Source organism: Dendropsophus ebraccatus, unplaced genomic scaffold (assembly GCF_027789765.1).
Source record: "Dendropsophus ebraccatus isolate aDenEbr1 unplaced genomic scaffold, aDenEbr1.pat pat_scaffold_1541_ctg1, whole genome shotgun sequence".
Taxonomy (NCBI): Eukaryota; Metazoa; Chordata; class Amphibia; order Anura; family Hylidae; genus Dendropsophus; species Dendropsophus ebraccatus.
In genome coordinates, this window is record NW_027208963.1 from 15,755 (window position 1) to 26,738 (window position 10,984).

The 10,984-nt window shown below is 44.9% G+C and overlaps 1 long non-coding RNA gene across 2 annotated transcripts; it reads left to right on the top strand.

Annotated features, from left to right (window-relative positions):
• Positions 1-1,063: 1,063 nt before the first annotated feature.
• On the top strand, positions 1,064-2,842 carry LOC138775323 (uncharacterized). Of its 2 annotated transcripts, none has more exons than XR_011360539.1 (4): positions 1,064-1,136; positions 2,020-2,135; positions 2,314-2,464; positions 2,710-2,842. It is a non-coding gene; the product is annotated as an uncharacterized lncRNA (long non-coding RNA). The 2 variants fall into 2 exon arrangements; XR_011360540.1 differs by lacking the exon at positions 1,064-1,136 and adding an exon at positions 1,143-1,300.
• The last annotated feature ends 8,142 nt before the right edge of the window (positions 2,843-10,984 follow it).

A 10,984-nucleotide genomic window follows, 5' to 3' on the forward strand; every position in this document is an offset into this window, starting at 1 on the left:
AGGACTCAGGAACAGGGACTTGGGACCAGGTAACGGACAGGACACAGGAACAACAGGGAGCTGGGCCAAACGCTATGGGAAGCATGTAGAGGCTCCAACACAGGGGACAGGGCATGCTGGGATTTATAGGGGAGTGATTGGTGCAACTACCAATTAGGAGCGCACTGCCCCTTTAAATCTGAGACAGCCGGCGCGCGCGCGCCCTAGGAGGCGGGGACGCGCGCGCCGGCCGGCACAGCGGGAGACAGGAGCGTGGAGAGGTGAGGCGCCCCCCGGGGCCGAGGTGATAGCAGCGCCGGGTCCCCGACTATGGACACCGGCTGCTGCATGGGGCAGGAAGCGGTCGCGGCGGCGGCCCGGAACGTGGGACGCCGCCGCGGCCGTGACAGATAACATACATACTGAGCACCAAACTCAGCACATAGTAGTGTGGATTTCCCTATGGGTTATGGGAATTTCTTTACAGTAGAGATGGCCGCTTCACGTGTAAAACACTTTTTCTCGGCTCACTTTACACGTGAAATGGCCGTCGCTCTGTAACTTTGTGGAAAGCACCTACTGCTGATGCCCTTACTGTTCCAATTAAGCATCTTTTAACCATTACTGGTGAGTGTCACCTTCATCATACTCTCTACTGTAATGATAATGCTGGATTTCTGTAGCTGAGCGAAACCGTAGATGGGAGTGTCACGCTGAGGTCTGAATGAGTTGTTCCCGAACACCAGGACAGTTCGGACATCGTTGTCTTCTGTTGCTACATTTTGTTATGAGAATTATCTGCAGAAATTTGTCCTTGTTAGAATGTTAAGGCTATTGTTTTATATTTCTCAGTGCCTGAACAATTACAGTTCCTATGGATTATAAGCTGTGACGTCCTTGTCCTGGACCCCACCAAAGAGAACAAATGGCGTTCTCACCGCTGCACCAGACAGTATGTACATTTACTGTGAATTATGACATACATAGGATGCACTGACATATCTATTATTCATTGTCCGTAATAACAGTGGCGTAGATGTATGATGTGAATATGAAATGAAAGCTGCTCTTTGATTGGTTGCTATGGGCAACAGGGGCCATCTTTCCTCTATCCTCCCTTCATGGAAGACCACAGCCAATTGCTTGGTGTCTAATGTGTAAGGACGGCTAGGTGTCTCATTGATCTGAGGTTGAGAATAGGAAGCTATTCATTCCTATGGCAATGTCCTAAAACGACTGTCTACACACCTGCCCGAGAGACAGCAGACATCTTTGGGATAGCTGATTATTTGCAATCGATATGGCAATGATTGTTGTACAGGTTATTTACATATACTTATTACTAGAAGAGACTGACAATGAGTTGGATCACAAAAAACATTGCAGTATGTAAAACATGTTCTGCGGGGTCTTCCCTACGTGGGGCAGGAACTGCTGATGGGACTTCACTTATTTACCTTGAAGATGAGGCCACATTTACTAATACTGTATAAACTGTCTAGTACATAGGTGTCAAACATGCCACCCTCCAGCCGTTGCAAAATTACAATTCCCATAAGGCCTGAATGGGCAGAGCTAAAGCTTTGGCAGTTCAGCCATGATGGGAATTGTAGTTTTGAATGGAGGATGGGAGGGATTACCCCAAAACATATGCCCCAACTTTCAGTGTTGAACAAGTTATGTGAGACCTTTCTTTTAATCTCTTCCCTTTAGCCCAAATATCCAAGAACTCCAGCGTCATGTTGTACTATTGTAATAATAGACAAGTCAAGAAGTCTTTGATACAATGGACTACATTTTTTAATCTGTCAGACGCATTTTTGTCTCAGACATGTAGCAGCCAATTAGTACATCTGGGCGAATGTGTTTCCAACCTGGAATGTAATTGAGCGTCACAGTGACTAATCATCCCAAGTACATGATTTGCATACAGTCAATGTACACTGAGTAACAAAGCTGGGCCATATTTTCAGACTGAACACTTGTATTGTAAACAGACGGTTTTCACAGTTTTCTCTTTTTTCTTTTCATCCCCTGCAGGTATCTCAGCAGCTTGTGGTGATAGAGATGCAGATCATACACCTGGACCTGTCTGCTTGGTCTGTGCCCCCCAGTCCTTTATTGTGTCTGACCATTAGTATATCTACATGATAAAGGTGAGAAGGTGACGCTTCTGTAGGCGTGCTCCTCCTCCCACAACTGCTATATTAAGGGGTATTCTCATCTACTAAACCTTTATTATGTGATAGATAATGGAAACGTAAGCAATATTGCAAATGCTTTTCATTTTTTTAAAAATAGCTTACTTTGGTATTTTGACCCTATTGTATACAGCTTATTGCTAGGTTACCGACCACCACTCTCTGCCCTGTGAGCGGTGGCCAGGCTGCTGACATCCTTGGTGGCCGGGACCTCGGGAGCTGGTATACAGCTTGTGTGTCTCCCTCAGACAGACGTCTCCTGGGCTTGTGGATAGTCCTCGCAGGTGTGTGTGTTATCTCAATGGAAGACACAGAGATGCAGAGCCGATTCAGCTCAGCACCTCTGTGTCCGATCCATACTGGTACTTAATGGTTTTCATGGTATGCTATAAATATTATATAGTTAACCTTGTAATAATGATAACTAATAATACTGTACAGTATAATGTTGATATGGCTAATTTACTTTCTGTATATTCTGCTTGTGGGAAATGCTTTACCATGATAAACATTTTTTTTCTTTTTACAGATAAACAACCACTGTATACTAAACATCTAGAACACTGACCAAGAACATCTAAAAAAAAAATTAAAGGTGACGTCGACATCGGAGGCCAAAATATTTATGTATGTCTAAAGAATAAACATTTAACCACTTACAAGTTCTCTTTGTATCATTGGTTATTATGTCTGGCCCCTTACTGAGATGACATGGAGACAGTAGGATCAGGTTAAAAAAAATTACAAGAGTCAGACTTCTGTAGAAAGTCTATGCATAGAATGGAGAGAAGCAGTGGTTGATGTGCTTTTCTCCCCAGATTCTAGCAATCATTGGGGGTCTGAACACCCATATCCTCGCTGATCAAAAAACTTTTGACATGTCATACCAAAAGTTTTGAAGTGAGAGGGATGCTTGAAGAATGTGAGGAAAAATGCAGTTTTACACAAAGCTGCCCATACACCTCTAACCGGTTTTCCCTAACACATACTTGCCTGGCCATAGGGAGGATCCACTGTTGTACACCTCTGGCGGCAGCTTACCTCCAGGGAGAAAACAAGAAATTGCCATGGAATTTTACACGCCTAGGTTTTCTTTCCCCCCAAAGTCAACTGTCAGAGAAGAATTGGGATGCCCCCATACACATAATAGCCGGTCAGTCTGCTATGTTTTCAAGTTCCACAAAGCCTGATAAGTTACATTTGGGGGATTTGCCACTAAATACGTTTTGCAGCTAGGTATATCATATTTATCAGTGTTGGAGGATGAATGCCCACTCCATCACTTCTTTGAGTGTTGTACTTTGCTCCACATACTGATGTCTATAGTCTGCTGAAAGCTTTGTTGAACAGCAGCCTTGTTGCTAGGAGGAGCCGCACCACTGAACTATCAGGTAGTGACATGCGGTTTGGCATCCTCAGTTAATAGTATGGAATGGTATGGGTCATTGGGTTCTCTACTAGTTGTCTTACTAATAAGATGTAACACTGTATTTATGGATTGTTATGCATGGAAGAGGCTGTGTAGCCGTAGACAGTATGATCACTGTGATTAAATTGTAGCAGAACAGCATTTCATGTATGACCCTATTGGATATTCTCTTTATTATGTGACTAATTCTCAGTTTATTAAATTGTTCTTCATACTTCCATAGAAAAGGGAAGGTTTTACTGTGCAGTAAGGTGGCATAGACATGCAATAACAGCTATTTCTATTGACTCCTCCATCTAAGGATCTAAGGTCCTTTTAGATTATACGATTTCTCAGCCACAAGCAGCCGTAAATGAGCGATAATCAATGAGATTGGCACGCATTTGCATTGCCTTTACACAGCATGAGAAATCAAGTGGCTGGGCTGCACAAACTATCCTTGTATCGTTCATGCAGCCCTGGAAACTGACAGCACATATATGTATAAAGCTGGCTTCACAATGGCTGCACTTTTTGCAAAAACGCCAGTAGCCAGATATTAGCTGTGAGTCAATGAAATTTTATGAAATGCCATACTTTTTTTTTTTTTTTTTTTAGCATTTTTCTCCCCTTGGCATGCTGAGGGTTTGTTTGTTTTTTCTGCAAACTTTGGTGTTTCCCTCCCATAGAGTTCAATAGAATTTCTTCTGTTCGTGTCAAAAACCAAAGGAGAAAAAATAGCCAATCACACCTAGTCAAAAATGACAAAAAAAGCCAAGCTAATCTTTTGCAGTTTTTATGGTGGTTTTTTCTTTGGAGACCAGAAAAACGCAACATTTGGGGGCACCATTTATCTGTGCTGTCAGCTTTCACATCACAAGCAGTATGTACTTACCATCCGCGCAGCATGTGATCCAGCTCTCCTGTCCTCCAGCCACCAGCTGTATCTTCAGGCCCTGCCTCCTCCAGCTGTCAATCATTCAGGAGGATTGTAGCAGCCTGAAGACACAGCAGCGGCCGAGGACAGGATGCCAGATCACAAGAAGCATGGATGGTAAGTATGCGCTGCTTGTGATCTGGAAGCTGACAGCAAGGATAGATACATGTCTGTGCTGTCAGTTTCCCTTTATCTCCATCGGCCACAGATGACCCTGTTTACACAGGAACATAGCGATAAATTTAAAAGTATGGTCAAAGGATTAGTGTTTTCCCAGTCCTCAGCTGTTCACTGTCACTTTGACAAGGGCCGAGTATTGGCTGCATGAGTGCTTCTAGCAATCCTCCATGCTGGAAATGGGCCGGTGTAAAAAAGTGCTTTTACACAATCCAACAATTCCCTGATATGAACACTGATCTATATACAAGTCAAACGGTGCTCGCTGAAAGGATAATTTACTTGAGGTGGTTGTTTGGAGCGCAGAGCTGCATGAATGATAACTTGATCACCTATGTGGCTTCTCACTTCCATTACTATTGACAGCAAATTAGCTATTTACACTGACGTGCTGCGGAATAATGATGTTTTTTATGCCACATAAAAGATGCTATCAGCCAATATTGCTTGGCTTTTTATATAGGGCAATAACTGTGGTGTTCTCCAATAACTGCCCCATGTAAAAGCGGTATAATTTGTAATGTATTAATATTTGGCCATGTTCATGTTTTTGCTCCACTTCCTATGAGTTGTTGTTTCACATGGTCTCCTCTTGTTTACCATCCCTGAACTTGGCGACTTTCATGGTAATCGCTTACATGCAAAAGTTGTCATTAAAAATTACCCAACTGGGCATGATAGGGCAGCCACTTCTGTCTTCTTTCTACATGATGGAGGATGTACTGTATAGGATCATTCATCATATGTCCTCATCCCTTTCTCTTCCAGCCTGGGTGTGCTTGGACTGGCAAGAGATCAAAGTGTTGAACTTTGCACGCTTTGTTGTGTATCATCATGGTAATGTGGAGTGGAAAGTTATGGTGGAGTTGTCTGCCCATGGGCCATGTTAGGGTGTGTGCACTACAAAATGGCGAACGAAACCCCGTTGCGCATTCTGCAGCTCACACCCGCCCGTGGACTCTGGCGGGCGCGCGCGTCTCCGCCCGTGTCATAGAACAGATTCATTCTTTGATGGACGACGGAATCCGCTCGTGCATAAAATGGAGTCTATGACACTGGCGGAGAGGCGCGCGCCCGCCTCAGTCCATGGGCGGGTGCAGACTGCGGAATCCGCAACAGGTTTTCCGTCGCTATTCCATAGTGTGCACGCACACTTAGATTTGTCTGCCTATGAGCCATTCAGGATACATACATATACTGGATACAGAGTCCAGTCTGTTCACACTTTTAAAGTGCCAAATGGAGCATGGGTGGGTCAACAGGACCCCCGCTTTTTTAAAGGACTATGATACTACAAAGAACTGTAATGTGCTAGAAATGTATTCTATAGACATGACAGAGTATTTATATATTTCCTATGTTTGATAAGTCTGCATATAGAAGATATATGCAATGATGAAGAAGTAGGCTGTGTGTGAGGAGATGGCATGCTCTTCTGATGAGTAGGATTAATCCATGTTGCATTGAGTTTTGGATTTTGACTATGCCAGTTTTACAGTCATGGCCAAAAGTTTTGAGAATGACACAAATATCATATTTTCACATGATCTGCTGCCCTCTGGTTTTTATGTGTGTTTGTCAGATGTTTTTATCACATACAGAAATATAATTGCAATCATATTATGAGTAACAAAAGCTTATATTGACAGAATGAGTTAATGCAGCAAGTCAATATTTGCAGTTTTGATCCTTCTTCTTCAGGACCTCTGCAATTCTCCCTGGCGTGCTCTAAATCAACTTCTGGAACAAATCCTGACTGATAGCAGTCCATTCTTCCACAATCAATGCTTGCATTTTGTCAGAATTTGTTGGTTTTTGTTTGTCCACCCGTCTCTTGATGAAGAACTTCATTGAGATGAAGTTCTCAATGGGATTAAGATCTGGGGAGTTTCCAGGCCATGGACCCAAAATCTTTGTTTTGTTCCCTGAGCCATTTAGTTATCATCTTTACTTTATGGCAAGGTGCTCAATCACGCCGGAAAAGGCATTGTTGATCGGCAAACTGCTCTTGGACGGTTGAGAGAAGCTGCTCTTGGGGGACATTCTGGTACCATTCTTTATTCATGGCTGTGTTTTTAGGCAAGACTGTGAGAGAGCCGATTCCCTTGGCTGAGAAGCAACCCCAGACATGAATGGTTTCAGGATGCTTTACAGCTGGCATGAGACAAGACTGGTGGTAGCGCTCACCTCGTCTTCTCCTAATAAGCTGTTTTCTAGATGTCCCAAACAATCGTAAAGGAGATTCATCAGAGAAAATAAGTTTACCCCAGTCCTCAGCAGTCCACTCCCTGTACCTTTTGCAGAATATCAGTCTGTCCCTGATGTTTTTTCTGGAGAGAAGTGGCTTCTTTGCTGCCCTCCTTGAGACCAGGCCTTGCTCCAAGAGTCTCCCCCTCACAGTGCGTGCAGATGCACTCACACCTGCCTGCTGCCATTCCTGAGCAAGCTCTGCACTGCTGGTAGCCCAATCCAGCAGCTGAAACACTTTTAAGAGACGTTCCTGGAGCTTGCTGATCTTTCTTGGGCCCCCTGGAGCCTTTTTGGCAACGATGGAACCTCTCTCCTTGAAGTTCTTGATGATGCGATAGATTGTTGACTGAGGTGAAATCTTTCTAGCTGCAATACTCTTCCCTGTTAGGCCATTTTTGTGCAGTGCAATGATGACTGCACGTGTTTCTTTAGAGATAACCATGGTTAACAGAAGAGAAACAATGATGCCAAGCACCAGCCTCTTTTTAAAGTGTCCAGTGGTGTCATTCTTACTTAATCATGACAGATTGATCTCCAGCCCTGTCCTCATCAACACCCACACCTGTGTTAATGGAGCAATCACTGAAACAATGTTAATTGGTCCTTTTAAGGCAGGGCTGCAATAATGTTGAAATGTGTTTTGGGGGATAAAGTTCATTTTCTAGGCAAATATTGACTTTGCAAGTAATTGCTGTTAAGCTGATCACTCTTTATAACATTCTGGAGTATAATGCAAATTGCCAATTTAAAAACTGAAGCAGTAGACTTTGTAAAAATAGATATTTGTATCCTTATCAAAACTCTTGGCCATGACTGTAGACTCCTGTATGAGCCACCTAAAGGCCCCCATACAATTTATATAAACGTTGGCCAAACCTACCGAAGCCAGTGACTTATGCAGTCAGTATAAGGTGTATTGGAGACCTCCTAAGTTGCCACCAAGAGATGTCAATGGAATCTTAACCCTCCCCATAGGTAACACAGAAACGTTAGGCCATTCTGAACATTTCATACTTAAGGGGAGGACCAAAAATATAACCAAAAGATTGTTTCGGCTGACAGTTATTGAAGTTGTATTAGCCCCCTTAAAAATTTTTCCAGGAGAAAACAATAGATAGCCAATCCACAATATAGGCTATCAATAGTTTATTGGCAGGGTACTGACTAGAAATGTGCTAACCTCAAGCACACCAGGTTTCAATGGAACCCAAACTCTCGGCATTTGATTACTGGTGACTGAAGAAGTTGAACTCAGCTCTAAGATGCTGCCTATATTCATGTTTTCCAGGGAGCTTTAGGGCTGCATTCAACTTCTTCAGCCAATGGCAATCAAATGCAGAGAGTTCGGATTCAGACTAACCCAATGTAACCGGATGGGTTCATTTCAGAAAATTAAAGTGTCTTATTGATGTAATGAGAAGGAATGTATTATTTTAATGTCTTGTGTGTATATATATATATATAATATATATATATATATATATATATATATATATTGTGGACATGTCACTGGTAAAGTGCTCGAGGGGATGTACATCTCACCCAGGTTGATACATAGTGTGAGATGGTGAGTCCAGGAGGCATCTTTGCTCAGCAGTGTTATGCTGCTGAGCTATTATTATTATTGCCGGGCCTGGACTTACATGGAATGGCAGGTAGGTTTGGTAGTGGGACTTGCCATTCCCTCCCCCTCGATCCAGTGTGGGTTTTGGGATCAGGTGCGCTCTGATCCCAATCAGCCTGAGAAGGCAAAAGGTGGGCTCAGTGTACAGGTCCTTGCTCTCAGACAGGAGTGAACAGCCTGCATGCTGTTTGGTGAGAGCTGGGAAGACAGCCGCTGCTGGGGCCTGTTCACACCCCGCAATACTGCCGACTGAAGTGTCAGAGAGGTAACCTGCTGTGTTAGTTAGCGCCCAGACGGGCAAGACCTTTTTGTTTTGTTCTTAAAGCACGGTGTTGCTATATTTCTGTTATGGACTGTTTATGCTGCAAATAAACGCCAAGCTGTTATTTTACAAGTCCAAGTCTGCCGTGAACTGTGTCCAAACACACCATCCCCCGGGAAGATCCCTACAATTGGTGCTGCGGAGCGGGCAAAACGGTTGCTAGGGGCAACGGTGTGCATCAACTTGGCTACAGCGGCATATGTCCTGGGTGAAGGCTGCTGCTTCACTCCAAAAACAGACAAGCAACATGGAGGAGATGATGAAGCAGTTAATGCAAGTGAGTTTGCAACAACAACAGGCTCTGACAGACGCTAAACAGGATCAGGCGGCCGCTAACCTTCGCCATGAGCAGGCTAATCGGCAGCAACAACAGGCTCTAACAGACGCTAACCTGCGCCATGAACAGGCTCTGAGAGACGCTAATCTGCGCCATGAACAGGCAATGGCTGCACATCAGCAAGCGATGGCTCAACAACAGAAACTTATTGAGCACCTGATAGCAAAGCAAGAGGCGTCTTCAGGTGCTAATCCCCAGCTGGTGGCAGCAGCCGCGCCAGAGACTTTGTCTGTGAGAAGAGCTGTGCAGCGGGCGCTGCAAAAGATGACTGCTGATGACGATGTTGAGGCCTACTTAACGGTCTTTGAGCGTGTGGCTGAGCGAGAAAAGTTACCCTCCACTGAGTGGGCGGAGGTCATTGCTCTCTATTTAACAGGCGAACCTCAAAAGGCCTACTATGACCTCAGTGAGCAAGAGGTCAAGGACTATCCTCGGCTAAGAGCAGAGATACTCGCCCGACTAGGAGTTACTGCTGCTGTCCGTGCCCGGAGGGTCCGTAACTGGAGCTACAGTCTGGACAAGTCAGCGAGGTCCCAGATGTACGACCTGATTCATTTGGCAAGAAAGTGGTTGGAGCCAGACACCTCTACTCCTGCACAGATCCTAGAGAGGGTCGTGATGGATCGCTACCTCCGCGCACTTCCTGCTGATCTGCAACGCTTGGTGGGGACAAGGCGACCCTAAGAGTGCTGACGAACTTGTCAGCCTTGTGGAGAGGTTCCAGGCGACCGAGGACTACCTCCGTGATGTTCCTGCAGCACCGTCACCTCCCCGGAGTGCCAGACCTGTGCCGTCAGCTGGTAAGAGACTTCCATCTATTGGGGGAGTGTGGAGGGGTGCTGATAGAGGGAAGAGCGCTCAGGAGGTGTCTCAGGGGCAAAAGACTGGTGGTGGACCCCGGTGGCTAAGTGGCCCTAAAAAAGGACTCCCTGATAAGGAGACCAGGCCCTATCCAGTGCTGGAGATGCCATGAGACGGGACATATGTCTGCCCATTGCCCTCTTACCACTGAGCCCATGGAGTGTGACGCTAGCCGGCGTCAGTCGCTATTTGCGGAGCCGTCTTTTGTTGCAGTCACTGGACTAGAGACTGAACCACAAGTCTGCAACATTACTGTAAATGACTTCCCTGTTAAGGCGTTGCTGGACTCAGGAAGCCTTGTCACCCTGGTGCATGCCAGCCTGGTGGCTGGGGACTTTGTGCCAAAAAGACATATGAGTGTGGTATGCATACATGGTGATACAAAGGTTTACCCTATAGTACTGGCTAATGTCGGGACTGAAACTAGGCACGGTACAATATGAAGTGGGTGTGGTTAAAAACCTTATGCATAATGTGATATTGGGGCGTGATTTTCCTTTGTTCTGGGCTCTATGGGGAAAACAACAATCCCTGAAAGGAGTGAGGAGACCCCTAAGTCTATTGCATTACCCACGGTAAAATGCTAAAATGTACAGGATGAAAATGATGCTTTTCTTTTGCAGGTCCTGGCTGGTGAGGAAGAGCTCCTCCCACTGCGCAGAATGTTCCAGACTTAGAGGTGTCTAGGGATAATTTTGGTACTGCACAATTACAGGACCCCACTCTCAAAAATGCGAGAGAGCAGGTCACTGTATGAATGGGGTACCTCAGGAACCAGAAGCTGAGAGAAAATTTCCACATTTTTCTATGACTAATGATCTCTACTATAGAGTCACTAAGATTAATGATGAGGTGGTGGAACAGCTTCTGGTGCTAAGTCGTACCGGC